A 22,417-nucleotide genomic window follows, 5' to 3' on the forward strand; every position below is an offset into this window, starting at 1 on the left:
CATGCCGTAAGATTAACCTCCCTAGCGTTCTGGACGAGCTGAGCTCGTCCAGAGACGCTAGAGGGCACCGCTCAGGCCCTGCTGCCCCCCCCCCCCCCCCAGTACTCCATGCGCAGCCTGGCGGATCGGGACTACCAATGACGTCACGACGCCATGGCGACGGGGGAAACCCTGCAGGAAATCCCGTTCAGAACGGGATTTCCTGACGGCCATCATCGCCGGCAGCGATCAGAAGGGTGGGTGGGATTCGGCTGGGAGGGGGGTATCATGTAGCTAGCGCTAGGCTAGCTACATGATAAAAAAAAAAAATTAGGTTTAAAAAACCATGAGCAGCCGTGCGGCTGCGCATAATCAGACCGCTAGGGAGGTTAAGTCCATCAATGCAAGTACATATCCTGGCCGATAGACAAGTACTCATATTGAAAGGCTACATCTCCTGCATGCATTGCGGAGCCAGGCATATGTGCTACCGCCACAGCTCTGGATGGAGATGGCAGAGCGTATACAGGGAGCAGCTTCTGGATGGTAAGTAATGCTTGTTACTGGCGTCTTAGGAGTAAAGTGAAATCTGTCACAATAATGTGATACAAGCTGTGATGTGCACATACACACTTGCAGTGCATTGCGATTTTGTTCTTACAGGATAAGTAAAGAAAGGCCCCGTGTGAAAATAGGCTTCAAGTGCCTACACTACTCAACAGTTTCAACAGATTGAACATTAGGTTTGATATAACATTGAATCTAATACAATTCTATTGAAACTTCATCATTTTCACTTGATATTGTGATTTTAATAACAATCGCATATAGATTTGGAAATACCAGTTCTATAATGCAGCAGAACCACCCAATTGAGGTCTGCTAGCTTCGCATTGCACTAGGCAGTACAAAGCTATTAGCTGCAGCAGGAAGCTTAATATATTAGACAAAATTTCTCCTGAAATCTAATCTAAAGCTGGCCATACACTGGCCCGATTTGCCGCCGTTTCGACAGCAGACTCGATCACTGGGATTATATATTGAGCTTACCAGACAATATTGCACTATTGGGCTCTTGATGTCCTCTGTTTTGTTTTTACAAGTACTATTATTTATTGGATTTACATTGCGCCAACATATTACGCAGCGCTACAAAAGAATTTCTTAGATCTTGTGAATTAACGATTTGTTTGTATGTGAACAACATCATTAGAATGATCCAAAACCTATCTATGCAGAAGATTGAGTCTTCAGTTTCCCAAGATTTTTATCTCAGGTGTGCACACAGCTTTAGGGCTGGTTCACAAGGATGGTTCTGCGGCAGTAAGCGACGGCCTCGACGCTCATCGTTTAAAGAGAACCTTAAGGGCTTGTTCACAATACAAGAGCTTTTCTAAGCGCTTTTTGATTTTAAAAGTTCTTCCTAATGTTATCCGATGTGTGTGTTCTCACTGAAGCAATGTGATTTTGTAAAAATCCCCCATAGCATTGCTTTAGGAAGAGCTTTTTAAAATCACTAGCGCTTAAAAAGCTCTTGTAACGTGAACAAGCTCTAAGGCAGTGGTCCTCAAAGTAAGGCCCGTGAGCCGAATGTGGCCCCCTGAGGCTTTTTTACCGGCCCCCCCACACACAAAGTGTATTATAGATGCAGTTAGCTACATCTTTAAATATTGGTGGTCTGCATATAGAATGAAGCCAGAAAGCAGTAATTTGCTGGTTTCCAATCAAATTCCACATCAGGTGACACTGTTGTCCAATTGGACTGCAGGTTGTCACCTGGGTATGCGTCACTGTCCGGCCCGCAAAGACTTCTACATTTTATGTATACTCCGGCCCCCCCACAGTCTGAAGTATGTTGACCCGGCCCTCGACCCAAAACGTTTTAGGACCCCTGCTCTAGTGCACCAAAAACCGCTAGCAGATCCGCAAAACACTAGCGATTTTTGAAGTGTTTTTTCTTATTATTATGAAGCGTTTTGCTAGCGGTTTGCGGTTTTGTGTAGCTTTTTTTTTTCTGTTGCAGATTACAGATATTGTTACAGTAAAGCTGTTACTGAACAGCTACTGTAAAAAACGCCTTGAAAACCGATGTGATCTGGTGTTTTATCAAGTGTTTTGCGTTTTTCCTATACTTAACATTGGAGGCAGAAACGCCTCCGTAATCCAAAAAATGCTGCAGCCCGGGAGTTTGCGTTTCAGCTAAAACCGACCCGCTCTGGTGTGCACCAGCCCATTGAAATACATTACCCAAGCGTTTCCTCTGCCGCAAGCGTTCCTAAAAACACGACCGAACCGCTCTGGTGTGCACTAGGCCTAACTGAAGAATAAAAAATAAATAAATAAAGTTTTACTTACCTTGGGCTTTCCCCAGCCCTCTGCAGATGTCCTGTGCCCGCACTATCTCAAACTGATCCTCCGGTTCCCCGCAGGCAGCTAGTTTCGAATTTAGCCATAGCGCAGTATGCACGCTACATGTACAAATGTATGCAGTACATACTGTGTCTGCACAAGACTGCCACGGCGGTGGGAGCATGATAGCGTACGCACATTGCCAGAGCTGCGCAGGTGCACTGCCGGAATTGAAACTAGCTGCCTGCGGGGAACCGGAGGATCGGTTTGAGACGGCATGGACAAATGACGTCCCCAGGTCAGTGAAACTTTTTTTATTCCTCAGTTAACGTTCCCTTTAAATGCCGTCGGTATGATCGCATACCGGTGTTCTGCGCAAACGCTAACTTTTGATTTAGATTCTCACCGTTGTCTGCCGGGCACTTAGCAATTCCTATAAAGTTAGGAATAACTTGTTGCTTCCAGGATTGTTTACCGGCACGCTCCTGTGTCTCCGTGAGAATGAAAACTGCAGCACACCTGGAAGCGCTGCTGAAAGTCAACAAAGCTTGGCAGAAAAGCATTTGGAAAGAGATGTCCGTCTGAACCAGTCCATAGACACCACAAGCAACCCCTAGACTACAAGAGACCTTCCAGCGTGTAAGGAAATTATGAATTTCATAGACCTCATTTGCCTCATTAACGCATAATGGCCGTGCGATCGGAACGCAACAAACCTGATCGCACACCATCTGCGTCTCGGTGCACTGCTGATCACATTCACTACAGAGAATGGGTCAACGCCGAGCTTTGGAGAGAAGAATGCATGCAGCAATGCGATAGCCCATTGCAAAGCTGCACAGTGCATATGATCTGAATTCAGAAGTGCTGTCTTATGATCGCAAAATGCTAGTGATTATCGCTAGCGTTTTGCTGTGGCGATTTTACGCAATAATCATGTATTTTTTACTGGACATTTTCACAATTTTTGAGCAATGGATTGATTAAAATACATTGCAGTCGTGATCGCTGTAAAATAGCAAAAAAAAATTCTGCATACAGCATGTTTGTGTTTAGGGCTGATCGCAGTAGTGAGATCACTGTCATATAGTTAACATTTCACTAGCGCTTTAAGCAGGCGTTTAATCGCTAAATGCCAGCGCAATGTTAACTATATGGCAAAGATATCAATGCTGTGATCGCCAGTGATTGGAGATTAGCGCTAAATGCAAACTCTCTGCATGCAGCATTTTTGCGATTTTAGAGCGTTTGCGATGTATTTCAATTGCTCAAAAATCGCAAACACGTCCAGTAAAAAATATGCAATTATTGCATACAAAAAAAAGCGCTGTGGCAAAACACTAGCGATCATAAGTGTGTACATGGCCTTATAGTCAGCAGTGCAGTACTTGGTGCCTACTACTGCCAGGCCAGAGAACTGCTTGGGGAAGAAAAAAGGGGGAGGAATAATACCTATGCAAATAAACTTTCAGAAACTCCTATTTGTAAACACACTTTAGAGGGATTTTGTACAGTCCTCTAGGGGCTGCATGGAGATTGAGAAGCTATTCCATGGCTCTGGGTGGTAACTGCCCTGCAATGGCGTTGGCTTTTCCTCACAGATGTTTATTGCATGCAAGAGCATATTAATATATCACATCATTTAAATCCAGTACATAGTATCAGCAACACTGCGCAGGCCATTTATGGAAGCATAAAGTTGTGTGTATACAAGGTGACTCTGGTGACTTCTCTGTAGCCCCGTCCCGAAGCTGTAGCAATGCTGACCGTGTACAGCTATGCAGTGCTAAACATACACACGTGTAGCTGGCCGCCTCCTCCATGTGCTGCCATTTCCCAGGCTACGTCCTAGGATGACTCCCCCGTGTGCGGCGAGGCCTTAGCGCCGCCAGCAGCCCTGCAAGCACGGGGGATGGATGGAGGAGCAGCTGCTGTCAATTCCAATCTTCTAGAAAGTACCAGAAGTGGGAGCCGGATTCCCGGGCAGGAGGCGCAGCTCGGCAGTCTCGTCACTGGGGGAGGGGGGCACCATCGCCAAGCAGCAGCAGTGATCCCCCCTCCTACGCCCCGACACCGTAGCATTATACCGCCAGCACACACACTACACGCCGGGCGGCGGCACCCTCTAACTCCCCGCCGCTCTCCCTCCGCCGCCCGGGGACGGCAGGATTTCGGCAAGGCAGTCTGAGGAGCCATGTTTATTCCCTCCCCTCCTCTCTCTGGAAAGTTTGGACAGCCGATCGATGGCCGCTCTGCCCGGAACTCGATTCCCACTCCCAGAAGCCGGGCCGAGGAGGCGCCGCTGTATGAGCCTGTACTGTGCGCTTACCTGAGCAGCAGCGCCGGGTGTAGCCGGGGAGATCCGCCGTGCGGGGGGTGTATGTATGTTGTGTGTGTGTGTGGAGGTAAAAGCTTCAGGCCCTGTTCCTCCTCCTCCCCTCCGTCATGTCATCGTGATCAAACATGTCTGTGTGTTTTCCCTCTGACTTCCTGATTCTGCTCCGCTTCACAAACTCAGCCTCCCCCCTCCCCAGCTAGCAGCACACATGTGCACTGCATGCAGCCGGTTGCCCCTCCGCCCTGCTCAGCACATAGACACGCATTATTACCTGGCTGCACATGTACCGGGGAAGCTCCTCACGGCACACTCGCCGCTCTGAATGCAAACGCCTGAATCAAGGAGGCGACGCCACTATAGTGCGCAGCATATCAACTATCCTGCATTGCCAAGGATGGGAAAAGCTGTTTAAAGTGACCCTAAGTTTGAGTAAAAAAATGTAGTATGATGGACTGCAAGAGCACTAGCTCTGAACAGGAAAGGCATGAAAATGAACTTAAAGGGTCACTTAAGTCATCCAAAAAAATGAGTTTTACTCACCTGGGGCTTCCAAAGCCCCCTGCAGCTGTCCAGTGCCCACGCCGTCTCCCTCCGATCCTCCTGTACCCGCCGGCAGCCACTTCTGGTTTCCGCGACAGGCTGGGAACGCAAGTAATTATTCGCGTTCCTGGCTGCAATAGCGCCCTGTATGCTGGTATATGATATATGCTATAGCAGCATACAGGGCGCTATCGTGGCCGGGAACGCGAAGAATCACTCGCGTTCTCAGCCTGTCGCCGAAACCGGAAGTGCCTGCCGGCGGGGACAGGGGGATCGGAGGGAGACGGCGTGGGCACCGAACAGCTGCAGGGGGCTATTGGAAGCCCCAGGTGAGTAAAACTCATTTTTTTGGGGATGACTTAGGTCTCTTGCACATTGCACGCGATTCCGATTCAGATTCTGCTTTTTAATCAGTTTTTACATCCGATTCAGATTCAGATTTGCAGTTTGCTCCCTGCACACTGCAAATCGGAATCTGAATCGGATGTAAAAACAGATTAAAAAGCGGAATCTGAATCGGAATCGCTTGCAGTGTGCAAGAGGCCTTAAAGAGGAACTGTAACATCAAAATGTCCCCTGGGGGGTACTCACCTCGGGTGGGGGAAGCCTCAGGATCCTAATGAGGCTTTCCACGCCGTCCCTCGGGGGTCTCGCTGCAGCCTTCCGTACAGCGGCGACGTAAATATTTACCTTCCTGGCTCCTGCGCAGGCGCTCTGGTGGCTGTCGGCTCCGAAGTAGGCGGAAATACCCGATCGTTGTCGGGTCTGCTCTACTACGCAGGCGTAAGTCTCCGGCGCCTGCGCAGTAGAGCGGACCCGGCGGAGATCGGGTATTTCTGTCTAGTTCCGAGCCGAAAGCAGCCACAGCGCCCCCGCTGGAGCCTGCAAAGGTAAATATTGAACTGACAGTCGGGTCTGTCGCCGGCTGTTCAGAGGGCTGCAGCGAGACCCCCGTGGGACAGAGGACGGCGTGGGAAGCCTCATTAGGATCCCGAGGCTTCCCCCACCCGAGGTGAGTACCCCCCAGGGGATCTTTTTGATGTTACAGAGTCTCTTTAAAGCGGATCCGAGATGAAAAACTAACTATAACAAGTAACTTGTCTATATATCTTATCTAAAGTTTAGATAGTTTACACAGCAAATCTAGCTGCAAACAGCTTTAATAGAATATGACTGATTATTCCTGTGATACAATGACAGCAGCCATGTTGTTTGTAAACATTTCACAGAAGCAGGCTTATCTGCATCTTGAGCAAAAAATTTTGATCCCCCCTCCTCCTCCCCTCTGCCTCTGAAATCTCTGGCTAGTAATACCTCCCCCTCCTCCTGCCCAGACTGAGCTCCCATGAGCCCTTGCTACTGTCTGAAAGTGCCTTGGCTCTCTGAAAACCTGTGGGCGTTGCTTCTTTAGTTTATAGGGAATTAGAGCATTAAAACAAAAACAAAAAAGTGTATGGCTTGAGGAATGCCCTATAAACAATAGGAAAGGAACACAATTATGCAATGAGTAAAAGTTCATCTCGGATCCACTTTAAGTGTCCCTTTAAAGCGGTATTGTCACCATAAAAATCAAATTTCAACAGCAACTGGTCTGAATGTATTAAGGCTGGTTTAACAGAAGGACGTTGCGTTTTAGGGGACGTTATGGTCGCATAACGTGCCCCTAACGCCACGCTTGGTGCTCTCTGATGTGGACGTCAGAGTGAGCCGCGTTGTGCAGCTCACTCTGGCGTCCGTGATGCGTACTCTTGGACGCATGCAGCATCACGTGGTCCAGCCCGGCCAATATCCGCACAGAGCGGCCGCTCCAGGAAGTAAACACTGCAGTCACTGAGTGCAGTGAATATTAATTAGCCATGTGCCTGGCCGCTCTCCACTCCTCCCCAACATTACTGAGCATGTGCAAGAAGTCTAACGCGGCTCTGCCGCTTATAAAGTACTGCATGCAGTACGTTGTCTTGTGGCGCAGCGTTACTAAGTAACGCAACGTGGGCACTGTGAACAGCCCATTGATTTTTCATTGCTGTGCGGTGGGGTACGTTACAGGCTGCTCTAACGTGCGCCTGTAACGTCCCACTGTGAAACCAGCCTTAGTGATAAAGATACTTTTTCTGCTGTTATGGTTTGTAGTCATCACATACTTTAGGAGCAATGGCCCTAGTGCCAAACAGTGCCAAAGAGTTGAATACTGGGAGTTTTTTTTATCTATAATATATTCCTCTTACATTTATTTCCCTTCCTATCTGCTTATCAGAAACACCCTCTGATTACTTGTGTTTACAAGCAAGGCTGAGGTGACTCAGTGATTGGATGTGTAAATAAAAAAGACAGTGCCCTTGTTAGTATACACCTCAGTGAGAGTGTCTGAAGACTCTGGGAGGAGGGCAGCTAATGAATACACAATGAGCAAGAGAAGGGAGGGGGGAAAACAAGAGTCAGGGAGGATATGATGTCAGCATTAGCTTGGCAAGATGGCCACTGCCTAGAAGAGGATTTTCTGCTTTTCCTTTATAAAATTCACAGGAAGCATTACGTGGATAGCACAAAACATCTGTTATGCAAGTAGAAGTAGTATTTATCTACTTATGTATGTGTTTTTTATTTCTAGGTTAGCATGGGTGTCGCTTGTTCTTTAAAGCGGGATTGTCACCATAAAAATCAAATTTCAACAACAACTGGTCTGAGGGGATTAAGTGATAAAGATGCTAATCCTGCATACAAAACTTTTTTCTGCCATTATGATATGGAGTTATCAAATACCTTAGTAGCACTGGCCCTTTCATAGCCATTGCCATTCAGTTGCATGCTGGGGGTTCTTTTTATCTATAATATCAGGCTTTCTCAACCAGGGTTCCCTGGAACCCCAGGGTTCCTCGAGTACTCTGCAAGGGTTCCTTGGCATTTTCCCCCATCGTGGGGGTAGTATAATAGAGCACTCTATAATAGGTGATACTTCAACAAGAAGCACTAAATTGGGGGGTCAGGAGACAGTATAATGAGGGGCTGTGTAATAGGGGGTAGTGAAATAAACAGCCACACATACTTTTAAAGACCATGCCTCCTCCAAAATAAATGCGGGGGTTCCTCGAGATCAAAAAATTGTTTGCAGGGGTTCCCTGATATCCCAAAGTTAATTGCAGGGTTCCTCCAGGGTAGAAAGGTTGAGAAAGGCTGTATAATATATTCCTGCTCTTCCCTTTATCTCCCTGCCTAGCTGAAACATGATCCTCTGCTCACTTGTGTTTACAAGCAAGGCTGAGGCGACTTAGCGATTGGAGGAGAAAAGAAAAAAAGGTAAGGGAAGAAATGACATCAGTATTTAGCCTCAGGGATGCTCAAATTCGGCTTCGGGAGATATCCGGATTTTTGCTATCCGGATATCTCCCAGTAATGCTGGGCGGGGGGGGGGGGGGTCAAGTTTACCTCTCTGACGTCTTCTTCGGTCGTCCCTCGGCGCCTCCCACGATGCGCTCCATGCGCGTCACGTGATTACAAACACTTCCTCCTTCAATCCGGAAGGAGGAAGTGTTTGTAATCAGGTGACCGCTGCTTGGAGCGCATCGTGGGAGGCGCCGAGGGACGACCAAAGAAGACGTCAGAGAGGTAAGCTTGACCCCCCCGTCCAGCCCGCACAGCATTACTGGGAGATATCCGGATAGCAAAAATCCGGATATCTCCCGAAGCCGAATTTGAGCATCCCTGTTTAGCCTCAAACTGTGGGCAAAAGACATGGTTCCCACCAGGAACAGAATTCTCTTAATTTACTATATAATTTCACTGAAATCAAAACGTGGACAGTACAATACATGTGTTATGTAAGTAGATCAAGTATTTATCTACTTATATGTGTTTTTTTACCGGGCATAGTATGCTGGGGGGGGGGGGGGGATTACAGCTGCCCAGAATCCCTCCTTAGATAAGTGCCAGTGCAGTGTCAGGGCACAGGTAAGGTGTTAGGATTTTTTAATCTTTTTATTTAATAATTTTTAGGCCAATCAAAAAGAAAAAAAACATAGAACAATCAATGTTGCAAAATAAGAACAGATTGATAGAAAAAAAGCAATCAATAGCGATGGACGAATACCATGTCAAAATGCTTTACTACACTTATTAGAAAAGTGGCATGGAGTAGGTACGGTGAGTAGACAAAAAATGCCCTCAGCTGAGATGATCCACCAGGTAGATTGCTTGCCAACGCATTGAGGGGGGTGGGGGACCCCTGTACAGATTTTAGGTTCTCGGCTGAGGCAGCCTCGGCTGAGAACCATCTAGCGTGTATACAAGGCTTAGGACATAAGGACACATATGCAATTAACTTTTTTTTCTTTTAGGTGATATTTTCACAGTTTGGAAATAAAATGCCTTTTACACCACCAGCAAGCAAGAAAATACTCAAAATAATTTTGATAGCACCTTTTCACCTATCTTAGTACTACTTCAATTACAAAGTTTTAGAAAATGATTTTAAACACAAGGGCCTCAATTCACTAAGCAGTTTTGACTAGTCTACTGCTGGTTTTTAGTCTACTGATGGTTTGGTCAGTTGCATCAAAGGGGAATTCACTACCAAATGTTTTAGACCTGGTTTTTAGACCTGGTCTAAACCATTCAGTAATTAGGTCGGTAAAGCACAGGAAATGATCAAAAGATGCAATTCACAAACGAGTAGCTATGACTGACATCCTTCTCCTTTGATGAGCTCTCCTCTGGATACAATTAAACTCAAGCATAATTAATTCAAAAGGTTCCATCCTCACATATAAAATACCTCACAGAATTACTTTACCTACAGAAATCAGCTGGTCTAATCTCTGTCAATAAAAGTGGGCGTGGTTGCTCCTTGTTTGCCTTTGTGAACTGTGTAATTACTGAATGTTACACCAGATCTAAAAACCGGTCTAAATCATTACACCAAACCATCAGTAGACTAAAAACAATCTGTAGACTAGTCTAAACTGCTTAGTGAATTGAGGCCAAGACAAAAAATTATCTCTGACGAGAAAACTCAGGTGAAAAAGTTAATTACATATGTCTTACAGTGTACCAGAGACCAATAAAAAAAAAAAAAAAGTTTTATACATACCTGGGGCTTCCTCCAGCCCTATGTGCACGGATCGCTCCCACGCCAACGTCCTCGCTTCCTGCAGCCCCGGTATCGGGTCCCGTTAGTTCTGCCAGTCGTGACCAGTCTGCGCAAGAGGAAGTGCACCCTCTATGTATCTCTCCGGTACCCGCAGTAGAGGGCACACTTCTCTTGCGCAGACAGGCCGCGACTGGCAGAACTAACGGGACCCGGTACAGGAGTTACAGGCAGAGGAGGATGGAGGCGTGGGAGTGATCTGTGCGCATAGGGCTGGAGGAAGCCCCCGGTATGTATAAAGGTGCGTACACATGCACTACCAGCGGCAACGACGGGTCCGCCGGACCCTCCCACTGGGTGGTCTTTTAGCCAACAGTAGCGCGTGTGTACGCGCTGTCGGCGGACTGATAAGGCTGTTTCTGAACGATCCGCTCAGTGGATCGTTCAGGAACAGCTATATCAGTCTGCCGACAGCGCGTACACACGCACTACTGTCGGATAAAAGACCGCCCGGCAGGAGGGTCCGGCGGACCCGTTGTTGCCGCTGGTAGTGCGTGTGTACGCACCTTAACACTTTTTTTATTGGTCTATGGTTTCCTGTAGCCACCCTGGCGTTCTATTTCCCCAGGATTTCCGTGCAAAAAGTGGTTCAATTAATTTCCAATAATTTTTAACCAATTTTTTTTTTTTGCAATCAATTTTTTTTATATATTGAATTCAATTCAGGTTATTGTATGGATTCAATTTAAAAAAAAAAAAGTGTTTGCTGCGAGATGTTGATGATGCTGTGTGACCCTGGTGCCATCAACGCCGATTGAAGGGGGACATGTGATCGCCGAGGGAGAAGCAAAATCCGCCAAGGGACATGGAAGAAGGCACTGTGGAAGCTACCAGAGGTACGTGACGAGGGATCAGCACGCCAATGGTGAGTATAAGATCCAGATGTATAGCCAGATGTATTAGCCAGGTGTAGGTAGCCAGATGTATTAGCCAGGAATAGGTAGCCAGATGTATTAGCCAGGAATAGGTAGCCAGATGTTTTGCTAGGTATATAGTGAGCCAGATGTTTTGCCAGGTATATAGTGAGCCAGATGTTTGCCAGGTATATAGTTAGCCAGATGTTTGCCAGGTATATAGTTTGCCAGATGTATAGGTAGGCAGATGTATAGGGAGCCAGATGTGTAGTGAGCCAGATGTATAGGGAGCCAGATGTATAGGTAGGCAGATGTATAGGGAGCCAGATGTATAGTGAGCCAGGTTTGTGGGTGGGGGGATCCCCCTTCTATGTGTGCGGATGGCCGAGCTGAGGCTCCCCCTTCTAAGCGGGGGGGGGGGGGGGGAAATCCCCCTTCTATGTGTGTGGATGTCTGGGTGGGGGATCCCCCTACTTTGGGGGATCCCCCTTCTATGCAGCGTGCTGTGGGTGTCCCCCTCCTCCCATCTCCTCCCTCACGATCTCCCCCCCCCCCCCCGGCCCCCTGATCTCCTGCCCCCCCCCCCCTCGAAGCACCTTGAGGTGGGATCTACTCACCCGAGGGCTCTCTCCTGCGGCGGCTGGCACACTTCCTCCTCCATTGCCGAAGTCTCGTTCTCTGTGTAGTTACAGTACGAGGCTTGGTTACGTCACCAAGCCTCATACTGTAACTACACAGACCGGGACTTCGGCAATGGAGGAGGAAGTGTGCCAGCCGCCGCAGGAGAGAGCCCTCGGGTGAGTAGATCCCACCTCAAGGTGCTTTGAGGGGGGGCAGGGGGGGGGGGATTGTGAGGGAGGAGGGGGACACCCACCGCACGCCGCATAGAAGGGGGATCCCCCAGAGTAGGGGGATCCCCCACCCAGACATCCGCACACATAGAAGGGGGATTCCTCCCCCGCCTTAGAAGGGGGAGCCTCAGCTTGGCCATTTGCACACATAGAAGGGGGATCCCCCCACTCACCCGCATAGAAGAGGAAGCCCCCGCTCGGCCATCCGCACACATAGAAGGGGGATCCCCCCACCCGCCCGCATAGCCAGCACATACTCTGCCCCGCTGGCTGCACAGGGATTCCCCAGGGTGGCTGGATGCTAGTTCTGCACGCTGTGGGTAGCACAGATCGCTACCCGCAGCGTGCAGTCCGGCATCCAGCCATCCTGGGGAATCCCTCTGATAAGGGAAAAGTGGAGCCGGCGGTGCAGAGAAACAGGAAATCTCCCTGGCAGTATTGACGAGCCTAGCTCATCATTACCACTTTCAGCAGGTTTCTGCTGGTCGAGCCAGGCTCGTCATTACCGCCAGGGTGGCCTTGTACATGCAATAGCTCTCTATCTCCAGGTGACAAACACAATTTTCCTAGCGCCTCTGGAATGTTTAATCTGATAGCACTACTGTATGCACGATTGTAAATAAACATTTTTGCACAGTATATCTCAGTGTCTGTGTTGCTGCAAACTGCGATCAATCCCAGTTTCTCCGTTCAGGTTTGTAACAATTATATATGTTTTAAAATGTTATTTTTAAAGAGTTATTCTTTAATCAGTGCTAGATTGTTGTAACCCTTTATGCCATTGTTTGAAGTACGTCTGTACTCTGTAATGTTTATATTAAGATAAGCACTCAGTTCTTGCTGCAATGCAATGCGCTTATGCAAGGCCAACCATATGTACTGCAGAAGCTATAAGCCTGCTATACGCTGATATTTGTTAATCGTGTATAGTGATCATAGAGCTATTATTTAATGAGTTAATCAATAATAGACCTATATATTAAGGTAAATACGTTTGATTTCTATATATTTTAGCATGAATTAAAACAGATGGCTATTTGTTATGAAAACAATAAACCATGTGATCAAGACATGTAATTACACCCTGTGACCTTACAGGTGGCATTCAGAAAATCCCCGTTAATTAATGATGTACCAAAGAACATACCAATTTCTTAGAATAAGATAAGAGCATACGTGATATATCTTGGCTTACCCGACTCCAATTAGGAGTATCAGATCAAGACTAGATAGATGTCATAAGACATAAGGACCCATATGCAATTAACTTTTTCTCCTGAGTTATCTCCCAGGAGATAATTTTTTTATTTTCTCTTTTAAATAACTTTTAAACATTTAACAATTAAAAAAGTACCTAAAAGTAGGTGAAAAAGCATAGTCAATATTATTCTGAGAATTTTCTTGCTTGCTGGTGACTTAACCACTTGCCGACCACGTCACGCTGATGGGCGTGGACGCGGCGGCAGTCCCAGGACCGCCTAACACAGAACGGCGTAAGGTCCTTGGGGCGTGGTTTTCAGGAGACTGCGTGCATCCCTGCTTGGATGGCGGAGCAGACTCCCAGTGGCAATTGCCGCTAGGAGACTGTTAGATGGCAAAATTGCCGTCTAATCAACCTGTTCATCGTTGCGATCTAAGGCAGCGCTGTACTGGGGACAGCCGTGTGACACAGCTGTCCCCTCCAGAGGCAGGGAAGTGATCGTAAAGAAAGAGACAGCACTCCACTGGCTGCAATCAAGATGCTGCTGTGTAACATGTAGTGTTCTTGTTCGTGAATACACAGCATCTTGATTGCAGCCAGTGGAGTGCCGTCTCTTTCTTTACGTTCAATGGGATACAAGCTGTATGAGCAATCCAGCTGAGGCAAGGCACCGGCATAGTGTTTCAAGTAGTTACTACTTGAGTTGCTGCTTATCCAACACCATTCTCTTTTGTTGCAGGGAAGTGATCAGCTGCCATAGGCTGAAGCCTATGACAGCCGATCACACTGATTGGCTGACGGGGGGAGGGAGGGAGGAGTAGAAAAAAAAAGGGGGGTTGGGGAATCACTGACAGCCCTGCAGTGAGGCCTTAAAGCTGCAGTGGCCTAAATTGAGAAAAATGGCCGGGCCTTTAGGGGGGTTTAACACTGCGGTCCTCAAGTGGTTAAAGGGCATATTTTGACAAGTTATGAAAATATCACCTAGGAGAAAACTCAGGTGAAATAGTGAATTGCATATGGGCCAAAATGTCATAAGATCTAGATAAGATGTCATGACACCACTTGTGTCATAAGATCTAATTAAAATGTTATTGATGTAATTTTGATTAGTAAATTTGGAGGTTGCTTACGTTAAATAAGCCTAGTGGCATCATATACTGTATATACGCACCTGCTCAGATAACCTGATAGTTATAGCACGCCGACGCGAGACGTCACACATGCGCCATGCTGGCACACACAGTATCAAGGCGGCGGACCTGGCAGGCTCAGCTGATTCCCGAGAGATTTTAAGCTGAAATTGATCAGGAATTGGCCTGTAGTGTATGGGCAGCTGACAGATCTCTCTCTACTCAGATTTGATTGAGAGAGATTTGCCTCTTGTCGTATATGCCCATTATTTCTAGATGTATGGCTTCCTTTACTGCTGAGACCAATTGTATCAAACACTGTGCTGGGAGGGTAAGTATTGTCAGTGCTTGAATTTGCAAAACACCAGCATAACATTCCTAAAATCAACTCACTCCCCTAAATCCATTCCAATGAGCATTCAAGTGTAATTAGAACATGCTGATTGGCTGACCCAGTAATATGATGCTTTATTTACTCCCCCCTGAGTTCCTGGCGGTGGTACTGGTACATAGGGTTCACTCAACTCATGTGTAATCAGATTGCGAAGTCCCATCCATTTAGGATGTATTCTCAATATGAATGCTGAGTGGTTTCCCTTGTCATATCATCACTCTCAATTGTCAGCAAAGTAATGTAGAGACTTGCAGCCACTCCAGTGTCTGGGTGACTTTGAGGTGTTTGCCACGTGGGATCCTTCACCCACGTTCTGACAGCAGATAGCGGATTGCAGTGCACATGTGTGCATGTAATAAATGCCATTCAGGATGATAAGAGCATGGTTCAGATGTGAGGAGGATAGAAAGTACACTGTATCTTTCAATTCAGAAAATAAAACTTATCAGCTGTGTCATTCCCTAACTGAAATAATTTAAATCATCTGGAGAGCAGCTACAGTGACCAGCAGCATGGCTTTTTCCAGAAGATCCGTGGAGTCTTGTTATGCAGTCAGAGAGAGGTAGAGAGAAGGAAAGGCAGCAACAGCAGAGAGACACAGTAATATTTTATGCCAGGGAATGTCTTCTGGGGTCCCACAGTGTGAAGGAAGTAAGAGTGTTTGTATGCGCTGGTCCCCTCACTGTTCACTACTGTCCACTACGGAGCTCCTGAATTTCACCAAAGCCACTCTGCAGACAATTCGCCAACTGCCAGATTTATGCACTCTTCACAGTCCTTCTCTACTTCTATTGACATAGTTAGAAAACTATTTTCAACTTTATAAAAATTGTGTTGAATATATTTATGTGTGTGCGAGAGCGTTATTGTGTATGTACATCCATGGAAGTACACATGGGTATATATGCATGAATATGTACGTGTGTGCATGTGTGTGTCAATGTGCATAAATTCTTGTCTATATGTGTGTGTGTTTTGTTTATACAAGTGTGTGTAAGGCTACCTTCACAGTAGGGCGTTGCGGTGCATTGAACAAAGTAATCGCATTGCTAAGGTGATGCAATTATATTTTAATAGTATGTTAACAACATCGTATTAGCATATAGCCAGAGAGCCCCTCCCATTTATCCAAACAGCCCCATACCTCGTTTAGTCAGAGAGTCCCACCCTTTCCATCCATTTAGTCAGAGGACGGTGGGTGGGGCAAATGCAGAGAGTGCACAGGGGGATTGGATATCTCACTTAGGCGGGATCCACAGATGCCGCATCTCTTTCCTGCTCCTAGCCTAGGCATCCTGTCATACTGGAAACAGCGCCCCCTATGATGACATCACGGGGACTGTTGTTGCCAGTGCGACAGGACACCTTGGCTTGGAGGAGATGAGGCACCTGGGGATCTCAGCTAGGTGAGTTATTATGCACTCCCGCTGCGCACTCTCTGCATCATCCATCCATCCTCCCGCTGCGCACTCTCCAGCTCCAGCGCCCCAGGCCATGCCCCGCCCCTGGATATGGGCATGATGGTAGCCTAGTCTAAATATTTCAGGTGGTCCCCTACTTACAAACAAGTTTAGTTCCAGGAAATTGTAAGTTGAATTAGTTTGTAGGTTGAGTCACGTTATACATAGTGAACTACGGATAAATTATTTATTTTCAGATAACTCTGGATTTGGACATATACTATAAACTATGGCTTTTTTGTTGTTTTAATGTGTTTTTAATTTGTTTTGCACTACTTACAACGGTTTATACAATACTGTAACATGTAACAAAAAAAATATAACAAAAACCGTCCTGTATATTTTGTACATGGAGACAACTTTGTATATGTGAAAAATTGTAACTCGATTGGAAATAGGAGACTGTCTATATTGGGAGGGCGGGGTTACATACCAATATACAGCAATATATAGATAAATAAGAAGCGCTTCTGATGCTGAAACCAGGATTTAAAATAAAGATGGTAATCCTGAATACTGTATTACATTCTGTGTCATTACAGTTCCCCTTTAAGGTGTAACTGTCGGGCATAAAATCAAGAATCAATTCTTTATTTTTATCTGATAAATAAGTAATAAGGATGCTAACCAGGCAATCCAAAAGTTAAAGTCTCTATTACTTTTCTTATCCATAAAACAACATTCCCCAGTTGCAGGGCATGCTGGGTTGTCTTTTTTTTTTTTTTGCTTCTTTACTTCCGCTTAGACTTAACTAATGCAGCCTGACTGGCTGAAGCCTCTTTCCCTCCCGTTTACCCTCTCACACCTTTGGTCCTCTCTAATTGGCCAATATTTCTCATGCTGAGACAATGCACTTTCTATTGCAGAGCTGGGTGGGACTGCCTGAACACTGGGAGTAGGCCAGGCAATGCATATACAATCAGGCAGAGGAGAGTAAAGGAGAAAATGCCATCAGGATTGGCTTCAAAATAAACACTGTTAAGATGAAGAATCCCAAGGATTTTCTCTTTTTATTATAGAAAAATCACTAAAATCAAAACGTGGGCAGTACAATACATATGTTATGTAAGTAGAGCAAGTATTTATCTATCTACTTATATATGTGTTTTTTTAAAGCTCCCCTTTAAGGCGATGCATTTCAATCAGTGCAGCAGTGGCTGAGAATCATAACACAGCAGAGACATGGACCATCCCACAGAGACACCCAACAGTACTCTCTCATCCCTTTCTGTTGTCATGCTGAAAGTGGCTAGGGCTGACTCAGGGCATCAGGGCTAGACTGTCACCATCCACTCCACTCAGTCATACAAGTGGCGCCATCAGAAGGGCTTGTAAGCATGTGGACATTTAATCCAGCATGGGGAAGGGGGGTTTAATGTGGAGTAGTAGTTAAACAAGCTACAAGCAGGTTCTGATTTAGAGAGTGTGTGTGTGTGTGTGTGTGGGGGGGGGGGGCAGGGAGGTGGAGAGCACCTCTTAAAGTGACACTGCAGCAAAGAATACGGATTAAATGTCAGGGTTCTTGAGAACCGTCGGGGTTCTGTTGATCCTGTCACTGGTATCAAGGGGTGAGCAGCTCCAGGGCGTGGGGTCTTCATCAGCGCACCCCACAAGGGATGATGGGCCGTCACCACTAGTGTGCAGGTGACAGGAGAGCTGCAGAGGGAACGCACAGGCTGAGAGAATCCCCTGGGGTGCTGCAGGTGACTGTAGAGTTCCAGAGGGAACTCGCAGACAGAGGGAAACCCCAGGAGTGCAGCGGACAGGGAAGTGAGGCTAGGGACTAAAAGGAAGTGCAGGGATACTGGAAAGTGACCGCTGGGTGGATGGCTGGCAGGTTAGGACTGATAGGCTGGGATACCTGGTAGGCTACCAGGCAGGCAGGTGTAGCAAAGGGAGTAGCCAAAAAGGGGAAATTACTTGCAGGGAGATCTTGGTAATAGGGAAGCCAAAAAGGGAAACGACTTGGAGGGGGAATGGTGAAGGAACGCCATGGCTGTGACCAGGGATGCAACAGAAATGAAGTGTGAGAGTGCAGGGTTTAAATACCCTCTCTCTCAGTTAGGGAAGGGGCAGTACCTCCTATGGCCACTGCAATATAAGGGCAGCAGAGGCGCTTGTGCATGCCTAGCAACAGAGGACACTGAACCTGGAAGCACGTTGGGTCAGCATGTTCCGCCATGCAGGGAAGACAGAGCGGAGCTGCGTGGGACTTGGGGGCTGGGGTGTAACGAACGATCGTTACACTTCGCCGTCCTAGCAGGAGAGTCAGCGCAGGAACGAGGCGTGATAAGTAACAAGCGATCGTTACATATAATGAATTGTATGTGTAGTATGGATAATTAATAGAACATTAGTGGCAAAGAAAAGAGTATCAAATTTTTATTTTCAGTTATATAGCTTTTTTTTAACATTGCATCATTCTCTAATATTTGCAGTTTACAAACTACACTCTGCATTTTAAACTATGAAACAGCAGAGCTAATGACCCTTTGATCTTCTCTGCAGTAAAAATCTTATCTGAAGTAGTCGTTCATTGTTTCTTTAAGGTATAAGTGCTTCAGGAAATCGCACTGCTCTCTGACTAAATTAGTCGGAGTGCTCAGAGAACCTCTTTTGCATAGATAACAATTGAAGTTTCTGTACTGGAAACAATATGACCTGTGCTACTAATGTTCTATTTCTTAGCTGTACTACACATACAATTCATTATATAATAAGTTTATTTTCACTTTGGATTCCCTTTAATATTAGCCTGAGCAAGGGGGATGGAGGGTGCCATGGATGAGGGCACACATTTGCATCCTTTCTTGGGTACTGGGGGTGGGGCTTGTTCAATGCTCCAATGTGTAACGATTGTGGAATCGTCTCCGTGGTCAGCGCACCAGACGTGCGCTGACGCGGCGGATTTCCTCCACAAGCGTATAATTGAGGACACCCAGGCTAGGTGCTATGCACCCGCAGAGGGCAATTCCCACCGGCAGATGGCGCTGTGGAGTGCAGGCGAACACAGCCGCTGCACAGCCACAGATGCCAAATGGGAATTGTACAGATCCAGGACAAGGTACAATCAGGCAGGGCTGGATAGCCCACAGGGAACAGAGCAAAAGGACAGAACCAATGTGTGCCCACCAAACTAGTCGCCACCCAGCAACGACGAACACACAATGGCGGAAACGAAGTAGGAAACGCAATCGCAAGAATGACGATTACCAATAGCGACACAAGACTGAGCAGGACAGAGCACCAGGGTAGCAAAGGCACAGCAAATCATACAAAGAGAAAGATAAGGAAAATAACAAACGCTAGCTGAACGCGAACACCGCACTCATTCGCAACAGTGCACACGTTCGTGCGCGGTCTCCGCGTGTTACGCACAACAGAGACAAGCACGCCTAACTAACCAAAGACAGAAAAACACGAAACAGAGAACGCGAGCGCTTGCTTAACGGTTACCTCACCGAGCCTACAGCAAGCGTTCATATCAGACAAGACAGACACACGTAAAACAGGAACTAGGCAGAAAGGATCCACCGCTCTTCCGTCAGAGCAAGTGTGATCCAAGCAGAAACACAGATCAGAAAGATCCACAGCCGCTACCGCTAGCGGTTAGTGCGATCCAGGAAGACAGATCAGAAGGATCCACAGCACTAGCTCAAGGCGAGTGCGATCCAGGTAGACAGAACAGAAGGATCCACAGCACTAGCGCAAGGCGAGTGCGATCCAGGGAAGACAGATCAGAAGGATCCACAGCACTAGCTCAAGGTGAGTGCGATCCAGGTAGACAGAACAGAAGGATCCACAGCACTAGCGCAAGGCGAGTGCGATCCAGGGAAGACAGATCAGAAGGATCCACAGCACTAGCTCAAGGCGAGTGCGATCCAGGTAGACAGAACAGAAGGATCCACAGCACTAACGCAAGGCGAGTGCGATCCAGGGAAGACATCAGAAGGGGCTACCAGTAACAACGGCTGTTCCGGTTAGCACCCAGACACACAGAACGACTTCCTATCGACCACCGCTGGGACAGGACAGTCGCAACAGACAAACAAACAGATAAGCAATCCTAACGGCACTAAAGAAAACTGCCTAGTGCAGTCCCCAGAATTACTCTAAGATAACCTCAACAAGAAGTAGCATGGCTGACACTCTCTAGGAGTGTTTACTACAAACCCTGAAGGAATGACCAGCAAAGGACTATGGGTAATCCCAATCTTTATACTGCCAGTCATCACAGGAGGCAGGTAGGGGATTTGCATAACGAATGTATGCAAATTCCTCAGCAGCAAGCTGCAATACTGACAAAAAGTCTCTCTTAAAGAGACCTGCAGAATGCAGACCTGAACAGTGGTGAAAAAGCTGCCTGTCTGCACAGGCAGCTGAGCAGATTCTCACACAATGCTATTCAGAATCAACAAATATGGAGATTAACTTTAAAGTAAAACAGAACACCATCATCACAAATACTAATTTAACCTATGATATATTGAAGGCAAAATGCAAGTTGGTTAAACATGTTTTCCCTGAATTTAGCTGATTGTATATAAACTATTGGTTTGTTGTCGGTGTTTATTGTGTACCCTTTATGCACTTAGAGAGTTTAGCCTGTATAATTCCCCTTCATCTGTGACTAAGCAAAAGTTGTAATTTGATTCCTCAGGTGTGTCAGCTGACTGCCTCGGCAGAGAGGTAATTTGTAAACACAAGATGTTAACAATATGTCTGCTTCCATGAAAGTAGGAAGTAGAAATACTGCTGATTTATTGCAGGATATGTATCAGCTGTAACATAGAAATGTTTTTCTTTAAAGGTTATTATGCTGTTGCGTATGTTATAGAGCAGAGAGGAGTTCAGGTCTGCTTTAATCTCCTATTAGTAAATGCAGTGATACACTCTTTCCCTCCTAAGCCTGAACTAAAAATGTCCCTTGCTCTTTATTGACAACATTAGTATTCACTTTAAATGGGAGAGTATAATCAACAAAAGCACATGGGAAGTGTAAATAATACAACATATACAATGTTTTAGAAAGCTCTTAAACCCAGTGTTCTACGTTTTCCCCACGCCTAATTCCTGCATCCTTCATCAGGGCATGTAAAGATTTTGCAAATGTGCTGTTGTATGTAGTACTTTCTGGTTTTTTTTGTATCACTATCACTTTGTTAGGATTTGGTTGTAACACTTTTCTTGTGATTACATGATCACATTACATTACAAGAAATGCATTGAAAATCTAACAAAAAGGAGAGATAGCTCTAAACAGCACCAGGCCAGAACATGATGTAATTAGTAAATTGTCGAGACTTTATTGAAACAGTTGAAATCAATAGTAAAAACAATTAAAACCACCCAGAGGTAAATCTAGGGGGAAATGACCGGGATCTATACAATATAAACCTATCCTAATCAAAACAGTATATGAAGGTATAACCAACCAAAGAGTAAAACCAATTTCATGAAAATAAACAAGCAACTAGAATCAATTGAACACATCAATTGTCACAGTCACTAAGATATTATAATGACAATACTGACATCACTATATCACAGGATTAATATGGTGAAACACCAATAACAGCCTTGCGTAATATGTTGGCGCTTTATAAATACAATAAATAAATAAATAATATTTCTTAAGTGCCTGTGCAATTTTCAATTGGAAAATAACAGAAGCAATAACAATATCTCCAAGCAGCTTTATTGACTGAAGTACCATCTTTGTGCAATGTGTGACACAGCGCATGGAATAACACAGAGGTTCTGCTAGTGACCCCCCTCTCTCCCGATTGTTTAACTGCACAAGGTTTGGGACTGTGGCCACATAAATTCACTCTCAAGCTTTTCATTCATTTAGATAGATGTCTAATCATGGCTATACTCTTCTCATGTGTAGGTTGTCAATGCACCCACTACTAGCATAGAGACTACTGAATGATAATGGTCTTGTTTTTCAGAGGTTGTGCTTCACGCATTTATTCCAATAACATGAGCTCTGAATGCTTCAGGATAGCAAGACATTTTAGACAATTCAATGATCTCATTTTTGTGGGTACAGTTTGGGGATGGTCCCTTCCTGTTCCAACATGAGTAGCAGGGCACAAAGAAAGGTCAAAAACACCTATGGAACACCTTTGTGACTACAAGCCAGACCATCTGATCGGGAGCAGGTACAAATAGTGCA

The 22,417-nt window shown here is 46.0% G+C and overlaps 1 protein-coding gene across 5 annotated transcripts in view; it reads right to left on the reverse strand.

Annotated features, from left to right (window-relative positions):
• The window catches only part of SMARCA2 (SWI/SNF related, matrix associated, actin dependent regulator of chromatin, subfamily a, member 2), a 283,693-nt gene that overhangs the window by 247,159 nt on the left and 14,117 nt on the right, over positions 1-22,417 (reverse strand). For 2 of the 5 annotated variants that reach the window (XM_068235838.1, XM_068235801.1), the window contains exon 1: positions 4,658-4,881. The exons of 1 other annotated variant lie outside the window; for it this stretch is intronic. The gene's annotated coding sequence lies outside the window, so the exon portion shown is untranslated. Of the gene's footprint in view, positions 1-4,124; positions 4,252-4,657; positions 4,882-4,937; positions 5,018-22,417 lie in introns of those variants that run through there. 2 more of the 5 variants (XM_068235819.1, XM_068235829.1) reach the window with 2 other exon arrangements.

This window comes from Hyperolius riggenbachi, chromosome 1 (genome assembly GCF_040937935.1).
Source record: "Hyperolius riggenbachi isolate aHypRig1 chromosome 1, aHypRig1.pri, whole genome shotgun sequence".
NCBI classification, from domain to species: Eukaryota; Metazoa; Chordata; class Amphibia; order Anura; family Hyperoliidae; genus Hyperolius; species Hyperolius riggenbachi.